At 36.0% G+C, this 22154-nt stretch overlaps 1 protein-coding gene across 1 annotated transcript in view; it reads left to right on the plus strand.

The window, feature by feature from the left end:
- The window catches only part of ITPR2 (inositol 1,4,5-trisphosphate receptor type 2), a 511835-nt gene that overhangs the window by 382328 nt on the left and 107353 nt on the right, over nt 1–22154 (plus strand). The gene's annotated exons all lie outside the window — the stretch shown is intronic.

Raw genomic sequence — 22154 nt, forward strand, 5'->3', positions numbered from 1 at the left:
CTGCTTCAGTTCATTTTATCCAGTATTCTCTGAAATAGTCTCATTTCTTATGACACAGTAGTATTCTTCTACTTTTGTATACCATGATTTGTTTAGCTATTTCATATTTGTATAAAGGGCAATCTAAAGGAGGAAAAGGAGAGAATAATTATTTATATAATATCTAATATATGCCAGTAATTGTGCTAAGTGCTTATACAAATATCTCATTTAATCTTCACAACAACTCTGAAAGTGCTATTATTATCCCCTTTTTATAATTGAGGAAACTGAGGCAAACAGATTAAGTGACTTGCCTAAGGTAACACAGCTAATGAGTGTCTGAGTCCAGATTTGAATTCAGGTCTTTCTATCTTCAGGCCCAGCACTCTATTCACTATGCCACCTAGCTGCCTAAGAAACCTTCTTAGATTATAGTTCCTTGCACCGCCCCCCCTTCCCCTTTTTGATCTCTAATTCAGGATCAGGAATTTGGAAGTTTATTTTGCTTGCAACTTTTCCTCTCCCCATTATTCTTCTCTCTCTCTCTCTCTCTCTCTCTCTCTCTCTCTCTCTCTCTCTCTCTCTCTTTCTCTAATTACTACTGTCACCATTGCCACCTGTTTCTCTGTTGTTTAATATATTTCTGCATCAAACTATATAAGTGCATGTATGTGGGTTGTTTGTTTTTTTTGTGAGGCAATTGGGGTTAAGTGACTTGCCCAGGGTCACACAGCTAGTAAGTGTTAAGTGTCTGAGGCCAGATTTGAACTCAGGTACTCTTGACTCCAGGGCCGGTGCTCTATCCACTGCGCCACCTAGCTGCCCCATATATGTGTTTTTGACCCTTCTTTGTTTCAAATAAATATGGTTCATCTAATGTCTGTTCCGTCCACCCTTTCCTCCATATCTGTATAATATTCTTCTAAGGAAACCTAATTATGAGAAGTAGTAAGTTATACCTTCTTTTTCTTTCACTAATGTAATTCCTTTTATTCTCCTTTCTCATTCTACTTTTCCAACCCTTAGAACAGCACAGAAGAGAACCAATCCATGCCTAGGTTTTTCTTATTGTTCCCCTTAATACTCTTTGTAGACATTAAGATTCCAAAATGATCTTTTAAAGCTCCTTCCAGTTATTCAAATAAATTTACCTTTCTATGTTTTTCCTGACTCTTATGTTTACATTTCAAACTTAGTTCTCATCTTTGTATCAGAATTAGTTGAAAACCTTCTGTTACATTAAAGGTTCATTTTCCCTCCTTATAGGATTGTAATCAGCTTTGCAAGACAAGGTATTTTTGATTATAAGCTTATCTTTTTTTGCCTGCTGGAGTATTATATTCCAGGATCTCCTCTCATTTGTAGTAGATGCTCACAGGTCTTATGTGATCCTGACTGTAGTTCCTCAGTACTTGAACTGTTTCTTTTGGATACTTGTAGCATTTTTTTTCTTTGATGTGGAAGCTTTGTATTTTGGCTTATGATATGCCTTGATATTTTTTTGGGGGTGATTTGTGTGTTATTTCAATCATTACTTTGTTCTCTGGTTCTAATAGAGCTGGGAAGTTTTCATTTATGATTTCTTGAAATATTGTTCCTAGTTGTTTTTTTTTTACAACATGGTTATCAGGAAGTCTAATAATTCTTAAATTATATCTTATAGACCTATTTTCTAGGTTAGGTGCTTTTGATATTTTATACTTTCTTCTGTTTTTATAATCTATTGATTTTGTTCCAGTATTTCTTGTTAGCTCATAGTGTCATTGATTTCTATTTGGCCTATTCTAGGTTTCTGGTAGTCCATTTTTTGGTATAAGATTTCTTTTCTAAGCTACTAATTTTCTATTTCTTTCAGAGCCTCTGTTTCATTTTTTTTATCCCTCATTTTATTTTTCCAGATATTCATGGAATTTTTGTGGGAAAGCTATTTTTTCTTTTAATCTCTGCTTAGTGAGAACTTAGCATGACTTAGAAAAATATAGATACTATGCCTCTTTATTTTAGAGCTATGTGTTTTTTGTGTCAGATTAATTAATTTTATTTTTTAAAAATAAGTTTGACTGAAACCATTTATTTTTATATCATGGTCATTTCTAGGTTATAGTCTCCTTTCCCCCACCTCAAAATGGAACCATTTTTCATAAGAAAAAATTATTCAAAAAAATCTTGATTCATTGACTTCTGACAATCTATACCAATTTCCTTTTCCTCCATAATGACTATATGTGGTTGTGTGGGTATGGGTTTTTTTTTCTTGTTTTTGATGCCATTAATGTCTGCTAGTATGATTGCTATGTCCAAGGGTATAAATAATTTAGTCATTTTTTTTGGTATAATTACAAATATCTACCCAGAAAGGTTGAACCATTCACTACTCCATCAATTGGGTATTTAAATGTTTTTCTTCCCCCAATATTGAATGACCCCATTTTAAAAACCAATTTTTGCCAGTTTGCAAAGTGTGAATTGAAATTGCAAAACTCCTCTTATGTACCTTCACTTTCCTCTCCATCTGCTGACCCTTCCCCTATACTTTTTAGCTTTCTTTTGCATTTTGTTTTCCCACATTAAATTGTAGGCTCTTTGAGGGCAAGAACTGTCTTTCTTTTTTATATTGTATCCATCATAATTTAGCACAGTACCTGGCATGTACCAGGTCCTTAATAATTGTTTATTAATGGACTGACATAAATCAGAAAACAAGGATATAATAGAAAACAGGGTAATGAATACTGCTCATGGCTTATGACACTTATTATGCTATTCCCCAAAGAAGTGTGCTGGAAATATCTCTAAGACCTGAAAAGTTCAGTTATCCTCTCTGTTTCTTATAGTATGAGCAGTAATGAAGATTCTTTACAACCTTTTTGTAACCCGTGAAATAAAATAATCATAACTCAGTTAAAATCATTCACAGATAATTACAAGCCCATCTTGTTGCTTTTATAAATGAAGTAAATTAAGCAGTACTGATTTAGCATATTAGCACAATAGAATCCCTAAAGAGGTGAAGCAGAATAGGTTTCTAATGAAAATATTTTAAGTAGTTTGAGATTAGTACTTCATTATATTAGGGCTGCTAGGTGATACAGTAGAGTGCTGATCCTGGAGTCAGGAAGACTCATCTTCCTCAGTTCAAATCTAGCCATAGAAACTTATTAGCTGTGTGACCCTGGGCAAGTCACTTAACTCTGCCTCCATTTTGTCATTTGTATAATGAGCTACAGCAGGAAATGAAATGGCAAACCACTACATTATCTTTGTCAAGAAAACCCGAAATGGGGTCACAAAGCCAAACATGACTGCAAATAACTGGACAACAAAAAACAACAACTTTATTCTTTTATTTCAACATAAATGAAAAACTAGGTGTTTCTTTACAGTGTTTCATAGCCATGCCCATTAAAATAAATATATGATTACATCTCAGAAAAATAAAGTTTTCTTCAAAAATCAGAGAATCTATATGAAATTTCATTAATGACAAAGAAAGTCCCACAGCTATAATTGCTACTAGTTTCACTGCTACTGTTCTCCCATCCTTTCTCTTTTGAGAAAGATTTATTAGCAGTTTCAGAAAGTAGAGATATAGGACTGTCTAAAACCACTAGCTTTCCAAATGGAGGACCATGGCCCTAGAGTTAAGTTTGGAAGGAAACAAGGAAAAAGCAGAGGAGACAACACAGCAGGCATTAAAATTCAACATTGTTGGAATGCAGACAAAATCATTAATTATTATGTCACCCGACACTACACATATACACAGAATACCAGGATGTGAAAGAAGGCTATTAATTAAAAAAAAGTCATTTTGTCTCTTGAACTTTGCTTCTTTTTTTGTGAGTATTTATTATTTTCCAATTTTAAAAACATTTTTATTTAAAGTTTTGAGTTCCAAATTCTATGTCTCCCTCTCTACCTCCTGTCTTCCTGCCTGAAATGATAAGTAATAAGATATATGTTATACAAACACAATTATGTAAAACATTTCTACATTAGTCATTTTGTACAAGAAGATGAATAAAAGAAAAAGAATAAAGGAAAGAAAGGAAGTGAAAAATAGCATAAAGTCTGTGTTCAATATCGGTTCTTTATTTGGAGGTGGATAGCATGCTTCATCATTAGTCCTTTGTGATTGTCTTGGATCATTATATTGCTAAGAATAGCTAAGGCATTCACAGTTATTCATTGAATAATATTGTTGTTACTGTGTTTAGTGTTCTCCTGGTTCTGTTCACTTTACTAGGCATCAGTTCATGTAAATCTTTCTAGGTTTTTCCGAAATCATCTTGCTTGTCATTTCTTAAAACACAATAATATTCCATTACAATCATATACCACAGTTTGTTCAAACATTCCCCAAGTGATGGGCATCCCTTTGATTTCCAATTCTTAACCACCAGAAAAAGAGTTGCTATAATTATCTTTGTACAAATAGGTCCTTTCCCCTTTTTTGAATATCTTTGGGATATAGACCTAGCTGTGGTATTACTGGATCAAAGGGTATACATGCATAGGTTTATAGCCCTTTGGGCATAGTTGAACTTTGCTTCTTGAAAAAAATTAAAATTAAAATGAGAAGTTCTATTTCCAAACCTTTGCAATCTGGCTTCTTACTTTATCACTCAGTGGGAAGGAGGGAGGAAAGAAGGAAAGTAAGAAAGGAAGGAAGGAAGGAAAGAGGAAAGAAAGAGAAGGAAGGATTTAATAAGTACCTGTTTTGTACCAGGTATTGTGCTAAGTGCTTTGACAAATACTATCTCCTATGAATACAGAGGAGAGGAAAGATCATCTTTGGCCATAGTTGATATGGAGAAACTTTATGAATAATGCAGAACTATAGCATATTGCTAAAGGACTTTTAGCATATTAAAAGAGGGGTTGGAGGAATGATATGTAGGAAGGATAAATTTGTTGCAGAACAATAGTGTGAGAAAAAGGGATGGAAATAACAAACATGGCATGTGGAAAATAGTTTGGGAGCAAAATCAGAGCAGAGGGTACAGATTTAAGTATCGGGACCATATCTCTCTCATAAATTCTTTTGGTAGAGGAATTTCCTTCTCATTTATTGAAAATCACATTTATTACATATGCACTAATTACTTTTTGAACTTTGGTCTCTTTTGGACCTGTTACACTTGATATTCCTAAAGGACACATGGTTCAAAATGTCCAATAGGCAGTTGGTGACATGGGACTGAAGAGCCGGGGAGAAACTGGACTGAGTATATAGATCTGTGTCACTTGCATAGAGAACATAATCTAGTCTATTGGAGCAGATGAGGTCAGCAAATGAAAGACTACAGGGTGAGAAGAGAAAAGGATTCAGGACAGAACCTTGGCCAACACCTTGTCATGGATGAGCTCACAAAGATGTCTAAAACAGTGATGAAAAGAACCAGGAGAGAACAGTGTCATGAAAACCCATAATATAGTGAGTATATAGAAGTAATTGATACAGCAAATAGGTTGAAAAGGATGAGGACTGAAGGGGAGGAAATATATTTTTCACTTAATAGATTCTTGATAACTTTGGTGAGAGAAGTTTTAGTTGAATGATGAGGTCAAAAGCCCAAATGCAGCATTGGCACTCTGAAGTAATTTCATTTTGCATGTGAAAATCTTGAATTAAAGAATTTTAAATACACTCCCTAAACCTCCACTTCTATTTTTTTGCATTGTTCATTTAAGACAACCTTATCTCTCTCTCCTTGCTGTTCTTGGGAATTCTGCATTCAGTTTGGTATATCTTTCCCTTTCCCTCTTCCTCAGATATTTGTAAAGCCTCATCAGACAGTCATTTTTGCTTTCTTGCTCTCCTTTTTCTTTGAGATGTTTTTTGTTGTTGCCCATAGCTATTCATGCACTCTATCTACCAGATCTAATCCCTTAAATTTATTTATTACCTCCACTTCATCTACATAAGGAATATTATTCAGGTCAAATATATTTAGTCTGATGGTGTTTCCTACTTTCTTTAATTTAAGTCTAAATTTTTCAATAAGAAGCTCATGATCTGAGCCATAGTCAGCTCCAGGATTTGTTTTAACTGACTATATAGAGTGTCTCTATCTTTGGTCGCAAAGTATATAATTAAGCTGATTTTAATGTTGACCATCTGGTGATATCCATGTGAAGAGCCACTTCTTGGGTTGTTGAAAAAGAGTGTTTGTTATGACCAGTGAGTTATCTTAACAAAACTCTATTAGTCTTTGCCCTGCTTCATTTTGTACTCCAAAGCCAAATTTGCTTGTTATTTCAATTATCTTTTGATTTCCTACTTCAGCATTTCAATCCCCTATGATGAACGTGACATTTTGTGTGTGTGTGTGTGTGTGTGTGTGTGTGTGTGTGTGTGTGTTATTTCTAGAAGATGTTGTAGGTCTTTATAGGATTGAGCAACTTTGGTTTCTTTGGCATCAGTGGCTGAAGCACAGAATTGTATTACTGTGATCTTGAACAGTTTGCCTTGGATTCCAACAGATGTCATTCTTTCATTTTTAAGATTATACCCAGTACTGCTTTTCTCAGCAGGTGCTTGTTGTGTGCCAGACCCTATGCTAAGTTAAGCCTAGCAACTTCAAGACACAAAATTATAAGAATGAGTCATATGACTCATGAATTTATAGCTGAAAGGAAACTTAAGTTTATATAGCCTGACCCCTTCCTTCTACATGTTCGTCATGGCCCAAGGACTTCACACAAGGGACTCTGGGATTCACATGAACCAGGTTAAATCTGGGGATCTGACCATAAAAAGTCATGTTCTCCTTGGTCATGTTGACTTGAAAGTCCTAACTCCAGAACAAAATTCCAGGGCAGTCTCTAAAAGAAAGTTTAGGTAAGGCTTATGCTTTGCGTCTTCTCAAATGTAATAGGGTTCCCTTCCACAAAGCTACTCAATGAAACTATAGTTATGAGGTTAGGGTTAACCTTCCACCTCAGAAACTGAATAAGATTCAAAGGATTCACAGCACTTATTGACAAATACAGGAAACAAACTACTTAAATAGTCCATTACACTCCATACTTCTTCCTTCCCTGGAAGTTAAAAACCCTTTACGGGACTGATAAACAGATACTTAAAATTTACCTTAGACTTGAGTTGTCAGAACACTCATAGCAATTATCATGGAGGGTTGAAAAAGTCCAGGACTCCTGACCAACCATGGTACATGTCCTTTACCTACATGATGATCCTACTGGTGGCCCCCTTCTCTGAAAAGTCTGCTATTTAGGAAATCTTCTCCCTTTGTGTGACTAGTACTTGACTCAGGAATTCTTGAATTAATTACCCAAGTTAAAGAGGTAACCCCTAAGGCTAGAAATATCCATTTCTCAGGATTAACCTTTATTGAGCTGCACTCATAAAAGGAAAAAGATAAGACTAAGGCAGCTAGAACTGGGAGGTTTAGAGATTACAGTCTTTTAGAGACTACATTTTCATACCTTTCTCTTAAAGACCAAAGGCACTCTTCCCTCTCCCTTCCTCAGTCATCAGTCATCTTCAAGGCAAGCACAGTCATTAGAGATCAGTCAGGGTTTCCCTCTATCCTACCAACAAGGCGCTAGGATGCATGAGCCCTCCAACCATCTCAATGGGATTCTATAGGAATTCCCATTTAGACAAAGTCCTCCAACCTGCATCAAGTTGATTGGAGGACTCATCAGTTTGAACATGGTTTCTCTCCATCATCCTACTGCATATAGATGAGGGAACTAAAGTCCCAAGAGATTAAATTGCTTGCTTGAGGACATCTAGGTAGGAGGTAGTGGAGATAGGATCCAAAAGCGGATTCTTTCACTTAAAATCCAGCATGTTTTGTTCATTACCATAGACGGATATAATGAAATGCCAAGATGTATGGTGTAGGCAATAAGAGATAGGGTGGGCATAGGAATATCAGTATTATCTGGACATAATGGAGAAAGGCTTTATGGAGAATGCTGTACCTGAGGCGGCTTTTGCAGGATTAGTAAGATCTAAGTAAGCAGAGGAGAGAACGTAGAGTATGTTTCCTTTGTTTCTCCCCCTTCTCATGGAAACTTTTCAGATGACAAATCCTTCATCTCTTCTGTTCTTACCACCAGCTTTTAGAGGCCTGGGATGTGAAGGAAGAGAAACTGGGTTCAAATCCTGACAGTGACATTTACTGCCTGAGTGCCCTTAGGCAAGTCACTTATTTTTTATAGACTTTGGTCAATTCTCTAAAATGAATTTGGACTAGATGACTTCTGAGGTCCCTTCCAGCTCTAAAGTTTTCCAACACCTCATACATTGCTTGGCATATATTATATGCTTAATAATTGTATGATAAAGTATATTATCCAATCTATTATTGTCTCATAGCATTTTTCCTAGATGGATCCTTTGCACTTATACAGTGTCTCAAGAATTCTGGGAAATCCTGTATTACTCTTCTGAATATGATGGCTATTTGTACATGTGCCTGACCTTCCTTACATTAGATTGTAAGCTCCTTTAAAACAGGTCTTTTTCATATTTATCTTTGTATCCTCAGAAACTAGCTCAGTGTTCCAAACATAGCGGGTACTAAATGAATGATATTTCAATTAATTTCATTTAGGAGGAACAGCCTAAACAGAATCAAGAAGGAAGGAATGACTAATATTGGTTGAAAGGACAGAGGAGCCCAGCCTGTAGGGTATCTGTTGGATAGTATTTTGGATGTATATTGGGTTGAATCATTGATTTATGTGAATTCCAGGAGACAATTTAGTAGATAATTATAGAATTGTGACAGTATAAGGATCTCCAATTTCTTTTTAAACCTTTATATGTTACTGTCAACTATAAATTGATGAAAGAAAAATTTGTAAACACAATGACACTAATAGCACAGTAGCCAGTTGAAAATGCAATTAACATTCTCTCTCCTAGCCTTTACCGAAGCATAAAAAGTTCAGGTTTTACAACCACAAGTGGTAGTGCTGGCAATCTAACTCAAACCTGATGTTTTAAAGATATTAGTGACTTAGGGTTTTATAGAGGTAAAGTGACTTACTCAGGACCATCTGGGTAATACATTGACAAGCTGAGATTGAAACCAAGGTCCTTTCACATCAATGCTTTTCACTAAGTACACTATGATCAAGTTTGAAGGATGACTTTATAATTGCCCTTTTACTCATTTGAAATCTTGGTAATATTAAGGAATTAGGTAAATATAAATCAATTTAAGCAATAACTAAAGTAAAAGATAAGCCAAGAGGAAAAAGTCAGCATAGAATGTTTATGTTAAAACATCCAGTCATGGCTCCCTTGGACTACATTTTGTGTATGTGTCTGCAGATGTCTACCTGCAATGATTAGTGAATAACTTGTTTTTCCTGCTCAAATATAAATGAGGAAAGTGATTTGTAGTGGGTTGGCATAAGACAAGGATCCAACCAATACTTTTTTAGTCAATAGAGCCAAGGCTAGAATACTAAGGTGATGGATGGGGAAATAGTGTCTCCTGATTTAATAGCTGGAAAAAAAGTGAGGGCATTATGGTAGATGCACATCTAAGACACAAGATAAGATTGCTTTGCTTTTTCTGCCTTTAGAATGTTGACACTGACACTGAGTTTCAGTTCAATACAGTAAACATGAATTAAGTACCTATTATGTGCAAAATGTTAGTTTCAGAATTACTTATAGAAGCATTAAAAACTTTATGTGGCTCAGGTAAATGTGACAACTTCTGTGAGGCAACAGTGCTTGAGGACAAATTACTGAACCCAAGAGCTAGACTTCAGAAAATGAAATAGTTACCCAAAATCTGGCAGTTAAAAACAAAACAAAAACTCTTCTCCTATTCAATGCATGTGATTATGTACCTATGCTGCATGGAAGAAGTCCAGTTGGCAAGTCCCTTGTCAGGACTCAAGGTACCAATTTTAACCACGGATTCAGACAATTTCTAGGGTACCAACAGGTTCAGTGGATCATCATATAATCATAGTTTTAGAGCTATAAGGGACCTTAGAAGCTATTTAGTACAACTTCCCCTTTTTATGGTTGAGGAAACCCTATACCCACTTCTCTGAGCTTTAGTTTCCTCAAACATAAAAAGAGGAGGTTTTGACAGAGGAAGAATTTGAGTCAAATCCTTTGACTCCAGACCCAGTGCATTTTCCATTGTATTATGATGCATCTTTGGTCCAAAGAATGTCCTCTAAGACCCTTGAAAACCTGTCCCTCTTTCCAACTTTCTTATCTCTGTTAAAAGTGCCACCATCTAGCCTTCTAATCCCCAGGCATGAAACTTCAATTTTAATTCTACCCTTTTCCTCACTGTTTTCCCCTCCCCAGTAAGTCTCCAAATACTATCCATTTCCTTTTCTATAATATCTCCTTGTATTTTTCTTCCTTCTCTTTACTCATATTGCTATTGTACCAGTTCAACTTCTCTTTAATACTTTCATTTATTCTTGTGATGAATGATTGGTCTCCTTACCTCCCATAAACATAACTGGCAGTTTTTGCATTGTGGCAAGTAGCACAAACTATGATATAAGGCAAGTGCCAAGAAACATGCCAGGGGGAGAGCATGGAGTTTGGAAAGTGGGAACTGGGTTAGGCCAAATGTCCATCTAATAACTTCATTTTAACTAAGTGCTAATCTTGATTCTTTCTGTTGAAGCTGTGAAGGACAGTAAACACTCTCAACTCTCTAATTTCTACACCCTGAGCTAAAATACTAGTATTCCTCGTCAGTTATGATTCTGTTGTTTCCAGTCCCTTTCTTCTCCAAATGATCTTTCACGTAACTGCCAAAATAATCTTCCTTGTTTTTTCATAGATCTGGTTGTATAATTGTCTTTCTTCAAAACAATTAGCCTTTCCCTATTCTTATTCTTTTGAGACTTGATCTACACTAGTCTCTGTCCTCTTGGCACTCCATCTTTCTCCTGCTTCGCTCCCCAGATCTCCAGGTATCCATGGCATCTTTCTTTCTTGTTCTAGACTTCATTGCTGATTCTCTCTGCCACTGAGGTTTGGAGGCAATCCTCTTGTGACCATCTCTACTTTGGCAACTGCTGATCACTTCCCACTATTGTTTCCATTATTCTTCAAGCAAAAATGTTAGCATTGTTTTGAAATGAGCTATCCCAGGCCAACATGCCTGGGTCTGAGTTTTCACATTTCCAACTCTTTTGTTAGGCTCAAAGCCCCATGCTGACCCCCTCCCCCCAAAAGGGTCCCTCAGGCAGCTGTACAGACTTTAAAACTCTCTTATCTTGATTGAAGATCTCCAACCTTCATTTTTCGGTTGGGATGTCTGAATTTCATTCATTTCTTCTCTTATATGTAAGTACCTCCTAAAGAGGCTGGACAAAAGCACTTTCACATCTTTCCATTTACCTTTCCCTTTTCTCTAGTGACAGTTCAAATATGGCCTCATTCACTTAGTTCTGTGACCCTCAAGTCACTTAACCTCTATTTGCCTCAGTTTCCTCAACTGTAAAAATGGAGATAATAGCATCACCTACCTTCCAGGGTTATTGTGAGCATCCAATGACATTTGTAAAGCACTTCACTTAGCACTGTGCCTGGCGCATACTAGGCACCATATAAATGTATATTTCCTTTTCTTCTCCTACTCATTCATGTCTTCCCTGCTCCACTTTCCCCATCACCACAAGCCAAGGTGAAATCATGAAAATTACCCTGAGACTTGGAGAAGCCTTAAGAAAGTAGCACCAAAAAAGAAGAGGTGAAATGTACTGAACTGGGGACCACTGCAGGTATTCTGCTGCAATCCTGATAGAGACCTATAAACACCCTTAGATGCCCTAGGACTTCAGAAAAGAGTCTCCAATGTGGGGGCAGACTAGATGACCTCTCAAATCCCTCCCAGCTATAAATCTATGCTCCATTTTTTTGTTTCCCATTCTCTCACTGGTATGTGTGTGTATGTGTATATATGTATATATGAGAATAAGTAGCATAGCTAAGATTTCTACCTAGCTCCTCCAGTTCCAAGTCTCTAATTATTTCTACTGCATCACATTAACTTAGGGTAAGCTGGGTTTATGATTACATCATAGATATAATCATCATAGATTTGGGGAAGGCAAATTTTAAGTTACTTCTTAAAGAAACTGATGGACAGAAATTGGTAGAAAGGAGTGGGAAGGACCTACTTCTTTTGAAATGGAAGATTTAATTAAATCAAGCAAATATTTATTAAGTACTTAAAATGCACAAAAGACTGTGCTAAGCACTAATGATTATCAAGATAAATAAGCTTTCTCATAAATTTATAGTTTAGTGGCCTAATTCAGTAAGAATATGCAACAAGGCTAAAGAGGCACTTAGATTTTTCTGGACATGTCCTGTCTAATCTCTATATGGAAACACACTTGGTCAGTAAGTTATTAGAGTGTGGCAGCCATGAAGTCCCATTTGCATGGGGATGGTACTGTTGATGCTTCTTGACCAGAAAGCATCATCAGGTTGCATGGTGGTAGGAAATTGCTTCAGGAAAGATGAGGCTATCAGGGAAGTTGGGGCAGAAGGAAGTTGGGTCAGGAAAGTGCTAGATCTATAATAATGTGTACACAAATAACTATCATACAAAATAGAACATAAATACGAAATACTTTAAGGTTTATGAAGCACTTTACATATGATTCCCATTTTACAAGGGAAGAAACTGAGCCTGAGAAAGGTTAAATGATCTGCTCAAGCAGCCTTCAATTTCAGGATGTCTCCCAGTCTGTCACTCTAGCCATTATACCAAATAGAGTAGTCTAAGGGTCTAATCTCTTGAGAAAACTCAGGGCTTTTATCTGACAGGCTGATGACCCCTGTAAAACTTAACATTCTTCATTTTTAAAGGGTTATCATACTTTCAATATATATATCACAGGGTCACAGGAACATTGCCTAATCAAATATCATTGGATTTAGAAGTTGCTGTGGAATTTCTCCCCAGACTGGCAAAAACCAATCTGTGAAGTATACATAGTGCTCTTCTTACAATTTATTAGGGTGGAGTGTTACTTGAGCCTCATCACATTACCAAAAGATTCTAGAAGTGGCCCCATGAATAAGCTCTAAAAAGAGTACTTGGATGATTGTGATTTTATTTTTAATGCACAATGAAATTTACTAAGTTTTTTTTACATGTGCAGTTATGTAAAACATTACCATATTAATCATTTTGTATAAGAAAACTTGGAATAAAAGAAAAAATATTTTACAAAGTGAAAAATATTATGCTTCAGTCTGTTCAATCAATATCAGTCATTTCTTTGGAGGTAGATAGTATGCTTCATCATTAGTCCTTTGGCATTGTCTTGGGTCATTGTATTGCTGAGAACAGTTAAGTCATTCACAGTTCTTCATCAAACAATATTGCTGTTACTGTGCATGATGTTCTCCTGGTTTTGCTCACTTTACTATATATCAGTTCATACAAGTCTTTTCGGGCCTTTCTGGAGTCATTCTGCTTGTAGCACAATAATATTCCATCACAATCATATGCCATAGCTTGTTTAGTTTTTAATAAAACACAATTCTTTGTCTTTTTTCTTAATTGATGCTATTTATTAAATAGGTACAGATAAAGACTGAGTAAAGACATGTTGCTCCCAATCTGCTGTTTCCAAAATAGGAACCTGGAATTGAAAAGGTTTTCAAAGAGATTTTGGAGTTTTTGAAAATCATCACAGTGCTTTCTCTCTGCTCACCTCCTTCTCTACTCCTTTTTAGAATTTAGTCATTTATATAGTTCATATTAAATTTCCCAGTACAGTGACAGTATGTAATGACATAGTTATGAAATAATCACCGTAATTTCAAACACTTTGTCCACTTTATAATTTATTTAGGAGCATGAGCGACATAAAATAAATGAAGCATTTTTGCGTTGTAAATAAAGTATAGTCCAATATAAAACCATTAATACTTTATCCTTTAATTAGTTTTTTCCCTAATTCAATATCCCAAGTTATTTGAAAACTTAATCCTTACATATAATTACTTTTTTGAGTTATCATTGCTACTATTATTGTTTTTTGCAGATGAATAAACTGAGAAACCGGTAAAGTGTACTCTTTATTCTTTCATGGAAGGTAAATGAGAAATCCAAAAATAGCTGCCAAGAGTCTTAGAAAAGATCCCTATTTCTTCTAGAACTTATATAATAGAATAGTGATTCCCCAAATTTTCTGGTTATTTGGCCACTTCAGCAGGGCCAGTATAATAATACAGATATTTATTATGCATTTTCTGGCAATAAGATGGGAGGGGGATACAAAGTTTCAATAATACAAGGACCTTGCTCTCAAGGGTTTAATAGGATAAGATAGTTAAAATATAAACTGTTAAGTAAATGTATTAGTCAGTGACAAAACAAACTGTTATATGAAGTCCAATGGGGGAAAATCTTTCTCAACCAAGGACATACAGAAATATTTTACTAGAGAGGTGACACTTAATTGTGACAGCAAGGGACCTCTTGTAAAATGAAAAACAAAAACAAAAAATCATAGAAGCTAAAAGTTAATAAGGGATCTCAGAAGGAATCTCAGCCAATCCCAGTCCAGAGTAGGAACCATTTCTCCATGCCCAGCAAGTGGTCATCCCTGTGAGCCAGCATGATTTCACTTAAGAACAGGTCATGCCAGACTAGCCGCATTTCCTTTTTTGATAGTGTAACTAGACTGATAGCTCAGGAAATGCTGCATACATGATTAGTCTGCTTCTAAATCCCCAGGAAGAAACAGACACAGCCTCATGCTTCTTATATCTAACTATAGTGTTTACTTTTCATATACAAACCACTGATTGTATAGCCAATGAAAAGGCTAAAAGCATTCATGTGCTCACTAGTCAGGCCATCCAAGTCTCAGCTATTGAAGCTAAGGAGCTTCATATGGCATTTGCAGGAAAAAGCAAAACAAAATCAACGTTACCTAATACGACTTGCTGATTCCAAGGGACCTCAGATTTTGATGCAAAGTTGTGCACAGAAGAATATGCAAAAGGACAAGAAGTTTCTTTCAAATTGACCAGTTAGGGGCAAGCAGAACCTTCCATCCTTTTGAATGTACCAGTCGTTATGAAACTAGATAAGGATACACACAGGGATTGGTAGGGGGAATGTGATAGTTATCCTCAAATATTTGAAGGCCTGTTATCTGGAAGGATAATTATATTTATTCTGCTTGGTCTTGGAAACTAGGATCAATAACTTTCTAGTCATTATGCAATTATACAATGCAGTATACAAAGTCAGTTGCACAATGGCTCATTGCTGCTTAATTGAAAGAAAATTTTTCTAGTAATTACAATTGTGCATCAATGATCTGATTTATCACTGGGTGTCTTCAAACAGAAGCTGGATGGGTACTTGTTAAGGAATGTTGTTTTGGGATAGGATTCATGCTTCATGTTGGCCCAGATGACCTCTGAGGTCTCCTTCCAACTCTGAGCTTCTACATTTCATTTTGTTTTTCATTTACAAGAGGCCTACTGCTGTGACAGCCAGATGCTGAGGCAAATAAATGGTTGGCAGGGAATGAATGACTGCAAATGATTGTTGACTGCAGTGCCACAGGCCAGAACCAGTTTGCTCCTATTTCCGGAAGCATTTTTAAAAAATGTTCTGTTCAAACTACTGCATTCTTTTCTGTTGAAGAGAAGTTGCTTACCAGAACATTTGTTTGTCATCTGACTAATAGACAAGCCAGAAGGTTCTCAATGGGTGTTATTCCTCCTTACTTAACCTGGTCTAGGAAAGATAGAGGAGAGTTTAACATTCTTATCATTCAAATGCTGTTAGTGCCCAGGAAATTATTGCTTGTCTTTACTCAGAGACCCTCATTGTAGTTGATTCAGACTCTGTGAGGTGATATTAGAAGTCAGTCTTAAAGAGGCACTGAGTGAATTATGTCCAGTACAGTGACAGTGCTGTTAAAACCATTGGGATAGATTGATAGTGTAAAACATTTAAGTTATCAACTTGATATTGGAAAAATATTTAAGCAGGAAAACTGAATTAATATAGCATTAATTTTCTGATCTGTTGCTGTTACTGTGAGCTGGCCTGTCCTGGTTGATAAAACCTCAACACTGTTATCCTGCATCAGATGCAACCATGCTTTTTCATCCCAGCTGCTCTTCTACTTGCTTTGCAGTACCAGATTATTTCCCTTCCCTTTTCTGCCGCTCTGTAACACTTCCTTCCTCTCATTTCTTGTTCTTTTTCTGAAAGAATGGTTTAGTCCATTGCCCTATTTTCTATTCACCATTTGTGTGACTTCCCCAATCAAAATATCCTTCCTTGGCCACTGCTCCCCCTTACGTGTTGTCATATCCTATTAAAATGTGAGCCTTTTGAGGGAATAGACCTTTGCAAATGTATCCCCAACACATACCAAAAAGAATTTTGCAAATGTCTATTCATTCATTCATTGACAGGCTTTGGTAACTGTATATGAAATGTCAAAGATAATATCAAGATTGTGAAAGTGAGAGATTGGGTAAATTCCTTGACAGAAATAGCCAAGTCAGAAGGAAAAGTGGATTTTGAGTAAGTCAGTAAACATTAAGTGCCTACTTTGTGAAGAGCATTGCGATGAGGAAATGAATAAACACCTTTTTTGGACATGATTTTGAACCTCAATTAGACATCCAAGTGAAGACATGGCTGTAAACTTTTCAAGGTATGAATCTGGAACTCAGAACTGGGGATACAAATTTGGAATTTATCTATATAGAGATGATAGATGAACTTGTGGCAGTAAGTGAAATTGTCACCGCACTAGGGTCTTAGGAACTCCTTTGAGTGTAATTCTTATGGAGCAGTCCAGAGGATTAACAATGGTAGAGCTTACTTTAGATATTTGCAACTTGTTTCATCCTTTTTCAAGTCAGGCACTGATTCAGACTAAAGATGACTACTCACTGAACCTTCTTATTTTCATTGTCAACTCTAGATTTATTCACAGGTACTCTCTCTTTGACTCCCAATAGTAGTTTGGCTTAATAAAATTGCCTTGGCTTTATTGCTAATAATAATAGCTAACATTTACACAAATACTTTAAAGGTTAGGAAGTGATTTATATATCCAACAGCTTGTGCGTGAGGTGCTGTTATTGTCCTCATCTTACAGTTGAGGAAACTGAGGCCCAGAGAGGTAAAATGAATTTTCTAGAGTAAGCATCTGAGGTGAGAATTGAACCCAAGTCTTCCAGACTCAGTTCAGTGCTTTACTCTGCCACCTAGATGCCAAAAAAGAGATGGAGAGGAAAGCTCCAAAAATACAGCATGACTGAAGCCACTTCTGTCTTGTTGATACCAAGTGAAGTTTCACTAAAAATGAGTACATTCTTGCAATCTTGTATGATCCATTAATGTGATGAATTCTTTTATCCAAAGAGTGAAGTGAATAGAGGTTCTAAAATCTCACAGAATCACTCCTAGCTATGGGTAGCAAGCCATTAGATTTCCTATGTTTCCTTTTGTGACTTACACAATTTATTTTATTTTTATTTATTCATTTATTATTATTATTATTGATGTAGAGAAATCATGCGGTAGTAAAAGCAGTACGTGAGAGCAGCAGTGAGCCAAAGAGGACAGAAACCTGACCTGGGTGCCAGAAAGTACCTTATTTAAGGTCTACTTCTCACACCTACTGGCTGAGTGACCTTGGGCAAGTCACTTATCAGTTTGGTGCCCCAGATACCCATAAACCTATATATCATAAAGCGGGTACCAATCCAAATTAGAAGGGGGAGTTTCCTCATTTAGAGTTTTCTAAACTAGTGAAATCACAGGTTTGTTTTATTAGAAAAAGGAATACTAGGTCTGGATTTGAATTTTTATTCCCACATTTGTAAGCCATACAACAAGCCACTTAACCCCTCTGAGCCTCAGATTTCTCATCTATGAAATAATGATAGTACTTTTATTACCTACCTTATAGGGTTGTTATAGAAGAAAGCAGTCTATTAACTGTAAAACTCTCATATAAATGGAAACTATTATAATTATTGTTCACTTGCCTTGCTTAATTCCTTTCCATTCTGAATGACCCCTTACTCGGGGGCACTGCTAAAAACCAGCCACAGTGTAGTAAGAGGCTTTAGCTCAATGCTTTGCTAACCCCATAGTACCATCCAGAAAGAAAGCCTACCATGAAAACAAATTGGCTGATGTTCACACAATGTTGTTATTTCAGTTACTAAATTCATGTCACAACCATAGTTTAATACCCTCTTGATTTATTTATATTGTACAATAGAAGAGCATTTTTGGTATTAAGGCTATTAGGGTAACAAAAGAATTATTCAGTGATTCAAATAAGGGTGTAAAAGGCAATCTTTATTACTTTAATCCTTAACTCACCTCAGAATCACTAGCAAGTCCTTGTTGTGTCTACCTAAAAAAATAATTTTACAAATGGAACACCTTAAATGACAAAGAACACTTAGAAACCAGTTATTGTTGAATGCATCTTAGTTGTATCTTGATTTCTCATACATTTACTAACTAGGACTAAACTTGAAGTATGCACTGAAATACTAATTATTAAGAAGGAAACTCAATAATTTGATAGGAGAAAGTAGGCCCAAGTGTTGAAACTCATCTGGCCATCTGTTTTCGAATAAGTCAGTAGAAGTACCAATTCAAAATTAATTCGTGCTGTCATTTAAATCATCCCAATTTGTGTGTTTATATATGATGTATGTATATATAAATATATATTCATATACAAATATATACCACACAAACCCTTGGTTCAAATCTGTGATTTTGTTGTAATCAGTATTCCCAGTGAAGATGCTCCCTCTACAAAGAAAGTTGACACCATTTCTGAATCTTATAGTCTTAAAGAATTGAAGGGGCAGCTAGGTGGCACAGTGGATAAAGCACTGGCTCTGGATTCAGGAGGACCTGAGTTCAAATCCTAAATTCAGCATGTCTAAAGCAGAACTATCTTTCCCTTTAATCTTCCCTCTTCTGAACTTCCATTTTACTATCAAGGCTACTGCCATCCTCCCAGGCTTCATGACTAGGTGTCATTCTAGGTTACTCACTCTCACCCCACTATATCCAATTTGTTGCCAAATCCTATCAAGTCTACATTTGTAAAATCCCTTATATATACCCCCTTCTCTCCTCCGAAACAGCCACCACCATCTCATACTGGATCTATTTGTAACAGTCTTCTTCATCGTCTGCCTGCCCCAAATTTCTCACTACTCCAGGCCACCTTCTCCTCATCTACCAATCATCCTAAAATGTACAGTTGACTGTGTCACTTCCCTATCCCATACATTTCAGTCTATCTCCATTACATCAAGGATCAAAAATTAAAACCTAGCCCCTTCCTACCTACCCTTTTTACACTTTACTCTCCCATGTATATACATGATTATCTTCCATATAATATACCCTCTCCTGATCCCCTGCCTTTTTACAGGAAGCTTCTTATTCCAGGAATGCTCTCCATTCTTATCTTTGTCTCCTGACTTCCCTGGTTACTTTCAAGTCTTGGCTAAAATTCTGCCTTCTGAAAGAAGCCTTGCCTTGTCTTCACTAGCCTTTCATCACTAGTGCCTTCCCTCTGAGATTACCTCCAGTTTATCTTGTATAAATTTCTATCATTATACACACATATGTACATACACACACATAGAATACACATACATACATATGTACACATACACACATAATACATATACATACATACATACATACATACATACATACATACATACATACATACATACATACGTACATTGCTTCCTTTATTTGAATATGAACCCCTTGATGGTAGGGACTGTTTTTGCTTTTCTTTGTATCTCTGGATCTTTGCATAGTGATTGACATATAATAAAGTCTCAATAAATGCCCATTGACTTGGCTTTACTTATTTCTAATTGATTATAATGATGATAGACAAGATTTTCTAAGATTTAGAATTTTTCCATGAATGGTATTCTTCTTCTTAGCATGTATTATTGTATTCTTAGTTCAGTCCCTCATTACTGCTAAAATTGATTTTTGAAACTTTTTGTTGGTTAGTCTTCCAGACCATGTCTTGAAGTGAGTGTCATTAATTCCAAGTACAGTTATTAGGGTCATTTTAAGTAATAGGGTTAGGTTTCATAGGATGCCTATCATTGAGTATCTTCATTAGTTGCTTGTCAGTTTCTAATTAGGGTTTAAATTGGATTTCTCACTCTGACCACTCTCCATGGACATGCCATTTCTGCATTACTGTAACTTGCTGGATGGTTTCAACTTTGATTTCCAAAGAATAGAATAATAACACTACTATTACTTTCTTTAAGTATTGTTGTTATTTATTCATTTATTTTGCAAGGAAGGACATATGGCAGTTCATGCATGAAAAGTGTGGCTGAGCCAAAGATTCCTCCCTTAGAAACCACATTTTTTTTCTTTAGTTTAAAAGGACTAAATCATTCTAAATGCAATATTCTGTGTAAAAGTATCCTCTTTAAAGTTTTAAACATTATATGATATCTAACATAAATTCATACCTTCCTTGCTGAAAATTACTGTTATTCATTGGGATATATACAGACTAGTTGGAACATGGAAGCAATTAGTTTGATACTCTATCCTTTGACTTCAAAATTCCCAAGTAACAAAGTTGTTTTGCACTTCATCTATAAAACACCAATTTTATTTATCCTTAGGCTTGCAAAGTTGTGAGAGATGTTTGATTTCTCAGTGATAGTTGGTTTATTTCTATTCCCTGATATTGACTACAGTTCTCTGGTTTTTCCCCTTTGAAAGAGCTGGAAAAAAGGGAAAAGATCTAAATTAAATGACTTGACCAAATTCACATATACACTAAGTAAAGCAAGTCATAAACAGATATAAAATAGGATATTATGACAGAGAATTTTTTTTTTTGCTGGGCAATGAGGGTTAATTGACTTGCCCAGGGTCACACAGCCAGTAAGTGTCAAGTGCCTGAGGCTGGATTTGAACTCATACTCCTGAATCCAGGGCTGGTGCTTTATCCACTGTGCTACCTAGCTACCCCCTTGACAGAGAATTTTTGATCAAGTGCTTAGCCCATTAAGCTAGGTTGATTTTTTTTTTAGTACACACGCAGATATAAATTCCCTTCTTTCACTAAATGTCCATCTTTTCCCCTGATAGTTTATGCTCAATTTTGGGTAATTGATTCTTGTTTGCAATCCAAACTCCTTTGTTTTTTGGAACATCATATACAAAGCCCTCTGATCCTTTAATGTTGAAGCTTCTTGGTCCTGTGTAATCCTTATTGTAGCCCCATGATACTTAAATTGTTTCTTTCTGGCTGATAATTCTGGAATTTGGCTACAATATTCCTTGGAGTTTTCAACGTGGGATCTCAGGAGGTGCAGTGGAATCTTTCAATGACCATTTTATCCTCTGGTTCTAGGATATCAGGGCAGTTCTCCCTGATATTTTTCTGGACTATGCTGTCCAGGCTCTTTTTTTTTGATCAAGGCTTTCAGTTAATATAATATAATTCTTATATTATCTCTCCTGGATCTATTTTCCAGGTCAGTTGTTTTTCTGATAAGGTATTTCATATTTTCTTCTATTTTTTCATTCTTTTGATTCTGTTTGACTGATTCCTGATGTCTCATAGAGTCATTAGCTTCCACCTGCCCAATTCTAATTTTTAAGGCATTATTTTCTTCAGTCAGTTTTTGCACTTCCTTTTCCATTTGGCCAATTTTACTTTTTAAGGAGTTGTTTTCTTCGGTGAATTTTCTTCCCATTTGGCCAATTTTTTTTAACGAATTGTTTTCTTCAGTCAATTTTTGTGTTTCCTTTTCCGAGCTGTTGACTCTTTTTTCATAACTTGCATAACTCTCATTTCTCTTATTTCTTTTCCCATTTTTTCTTTTACCTCTTCTATTTGTTTTTTTTTAATCCTTTTTGAGATCTTCGAAGAAGGCTTTTTGGTCTCAAGACCAATTCTTCTTCCCCTTTGAGGTCTCACATGTAGGCATTTTGACAGTGTTGTCCTCTTCCAGGTTTGTGTTTTGGTCTTCCCTGTAGCCATAGTAGCTCTCTATGGTGAAGGTTCTTTTCTGTTTCTTATGATATTTTAGCCTATATTATGACTTTTAAAGTTGAGCTCTGCTTCTGGGGCAGAGGGGACACTGTCCC

This window comes from Dromiciops gliroides, chromosome 5, assembly GCF_019393635.1.
Source record: "Dromiciops gliroides isolate mDroGli1 chromosome 5, mDroGli1.pri, whole genome shotgun sequence".
Taxonomy (NCBI): Eukaryota; Metazoa; Chordata; class Mammalia; order Microbiotheria; family Microbiotheriidae; genus Dromiciops; species Dromiciops gliroides.